Source organism: Chinchilla lanigera, unplaced genomic scaffold, assembly GCF_000276665.1.
Source record: "Chinchilla lanigera isolate Chin_1 unplaced genomic scaffold, ChiLan1.0 scaffold00056, whole genome shotgun sequence".
Classification (NCBI taxonomy): Eukaryota; Metazoa; Chordata; class Mammalia; order Rodentia; family Chinchillidae; genus Chinchilla; species Chinchilla lanigera.
In genome coordinates, this window is record NW_004955457.1 from 8,909,843 (window position 1) to 8,913,037 (window position 3,195).

The 3,195-nt window shown below is 46.8% G+C and overlaps 1 long non-coding RNA gene across 1 annotated transcript in view; it reads right to left on the reverse strand.

The window, feature by feature from the left end:
- Window positions 1-1,511, reverse strand: part of LOC106149919 — a 17,378-nt gene extending 15,867 nt beyond the window's left edge. Inside the window, exon 1 of the long non-coding RNA XR_001236395.1 lies at window positions 121-1,511. This is a non-coding gene — a long non-coding RNA (uncharacterized LOC106149919). The remainder of the gene's footprint in view (window positions 1-120) is intronic.
- Between the last annotated feature and the right edge of the window lie 1,684 nt (window positions 1,512-3,195).

The window sequence follows — 3,195 nt, forward strand, 5'->3', positions numbered from 1 at the left end:
CCAGGTGGGAGCGGCCCGCTGTCAGGGCGCCGGGCCTCGGCGCCGGAGGAGGAGGAGGAGGAGGAGGGCTGGGCGGCTCCCGAGCGGGGCGCGCGTGCGGCCGGGGCGCAGGCCGTTTACCTGAGGATAACTAGGAGACTTCGGGGCCGCTCCGCCGCCGCCCTGGGAGCCGGAGGGAGATTTTACGGAAATCCACGCTCGCTCTCGCCTCGGCGCCGGAGCGTCGGGGAGGGCCCTCTTGACCCCTGGGCACAGCCCCACTTCGGCTTTCATATTTTTAATATTTTTTTTTCCTGTTTAAACGGATTCGATGTTAGTTCTATTTTGATGTCATGAGTTTGTTGTTTTGTTTTTTTTTTAACGTAGCGAACTAAAATCCTCAAATCTAGATTTCCTGCTCCTCTGGCGTAGGATGTTTCCTGTGGCTGCGCTTAACCTCCCCTGGCTGCTCGTTAGCGTCGAAGTTGAGATGTTAATGGGCCCCGCCGCCCCCCGGCCCGCGCGGGGAGCGCTGGAGGGGTTGTTTTCCCTCTCGCCTGTGGAGCGCGCTGGGCGGTGTGGGGTGTGCGCGCGTGAGCGTGTGCGTGCGCGCGGGCTGGGCGCAGGTTGGCGATTGCTGGCCGCGGGGTGCCACAGTCTGACCGCTCGAGCCCCGGGGAGCTCTGCCAGTGACCAGCGAGGGGAGACCGCCCGACCTGCTGTGGCCCCGAGTGCGGCGCCTGCCCCTCCGAGTGTGCCTCTGTTTCCCTCCCTCCAAAGTAAAAGTCCTGTTACTCTGCACGGAGGGATCACCAGCCTTTTAACATTTGCTTAACGATGTCCTGATATTGAAGGTTGTACGGATTTGATACCAAAACACAAATTACATTTCATGGTTGTTTTAACTTTATTAATTGGAATTCTTATCGACTTGGAAAGTGTATCAAAAAAGGTTACCTCTATTATAGTTTGTCTTTATTTTTAGAGCCTATTAGTTGCGGGGGGGGGGGAATCATTGCAGGAGAGCCTTTTTCCCAGGGCATTTTAAGGTTTGAAAGAAATTTTGTTGCCTCGTAATTTGATATTTTTAAGGTTACATTTGTCTTTCTCAGGTCTCAAAACTCTGTATGTACGAATACCAAAATCTTTGTATCCCCACCTCAACATATTAATTCCCTAATCTAATCATCTCATGGGCTGCTTTATTCCCAAAGGAATAGCAGGTTTGATGTTTTTAAAAATTACATTCTATTTGAAAATAATAAAGCTTTTCAGGGCAAATATTGAATTAGCTTTAAATTGCTTAGGGAATATACTTTTTCACTAATAAACGTTTGAAAAGTGGATGTTTATTTTAATTTATAAACCTGAAATAATAATCAAGTTTTCTTTGCTGTGAAAGATTTTATAAAGTAATTTGTGTCCCCATCTAAACTGTTTTTCTCAGGATATCATGTTGCTGCTATTTTTAGAGGAATGAAAATTTTAGTTTAGATTGTTTTAAAAAATTTCTGTCTCAGCCAGGTATGGTGGGTGTGGGCTTGTAATCCCAGAACTCTGGAGGCTGAGGCAAGAGAATTGCTATGAATTTGAGGTCAGCCTGGTCTCCACAGTGAGTTCAAGACCAGCCTGAATTATAGAATGAGACATTATCTTAAAAAACAAAAATTCTGTATGAGTTCTCAAGATGAAGAATATCATTGCAATTAAAAAGGTCATTTCAAAAACAATGCTGATCTACTCATTCTTACTGAGATGTTCCATCAGGGTTAGCAGTGCTCACTGTCCAGGTTTAGAATACAGACAATGAAAGCCCATTTGTTACAGTTAGAAAGCAGTATTCTCAGCCATCTAACCCTCTCCCCAATTCCTGGTGACAGGTGACGCATAGATGAACAGATGAGTCTGGCTTGCAGGCTGCAGATCGCCCCAGAGCAGAAACTGTAAACATTCAGCTCCCTTCAGCAGGGTGTCACCTGGGAGTCCACTGAACCTGTGCTAATGGACTGTGTGACGTGCTGTAGAGTCTCGTTCCCACTGTGAGGTGTGAGTGTCCCGGAGGCCCTTACTGTTGAGGCTGCTTTCAGACAGTGCTCCTGGCTATTTGGAGACGCTGGGGGAGAACCTCCGGTTGAAACTTCAGGCCTCCTTTTTTCCCCTCCTCGCACTGAGGGTGACAGACTACTTGGTTCTTAATTCTTCACAGGGTGTGATTTGTGTCTAAGACCCGTTTTTGGTGAAATTTTATTTGTATCCTCGCACCCTGCAATCAGACATGTTTGAACTGGGCTTTGGGTTCTGAACCTTGCTCTTCTGGTGGGCGGGTTACTTACATTTGGGTTTCTTTATGTGGAAGTAAAAAGAAGATTCTTGAACGTGAGGAGAAGGTGAGGTGGAATGCGATTTGCCCTTGGTAGATGTTAATTCCCCTTAGCCCACCTTACTTTGCTAGGAGCACCCGCTAGATACTGTTTCTAGTATTTGCTTGCTTATTTTCTAACTAAAAAAACTACAAATAGTACATATTTATTTTATACTTGGAGAATAGACTTACTGAGAATAAGCACTGTAAACTTTTTTCTCCTGGTTCTGGGACTTCAACCTCAGGCTTTGTACAAGCTAGGTAAGTGCTCTGCCACCAAGCTATGTCCTCAGCTTGTCCGCTTAACATTTAGCGTGTTTTCTTCATTTTTGTGTGAATCTGTAAACATAAATGTAGGCTTTTGTAGTAACAGTAGTTGTGTAGTTTTTTGTTTTATCTTTTTGAGAGAGGGTCTTGCTCTGTAATTTAGGCTGGCCTTGAACTCAGTATGGAGCCCAAGCTGCTTTCACAACAGTCTTCCTGCCTCATCCTCCCGAGTGCTGAGGTTGCAGGCATGTGCTATCAAAGCCCAGTTTGGTTGTGTAGTTTTTTTTTTGTATTGAGAGTCGAACTCATGACCTTGTGCTTGCCAGGCAGGCGCTTGTGCCGCTGAGCTACATCCCTGGCCAGGAGTCCCAGTTTCTTGATCTGTGAGGGGGGCTGATGACAGTGCCCATTTCACATGGTTACTGTGCAGTCAAGTTTGGAATTGCATGTCAAGCTTTGAGAATGGTCCTGGTACACAGCTTCATGTCTTCCTTTAAAGATCTCATTGAGGGGCTGGGGATTTAGCTCAGCGGCAAAAGCGCCTGCCTGGCATGCGCAAGGTCGTGAGTTCGGTTCCCGGTACCGGA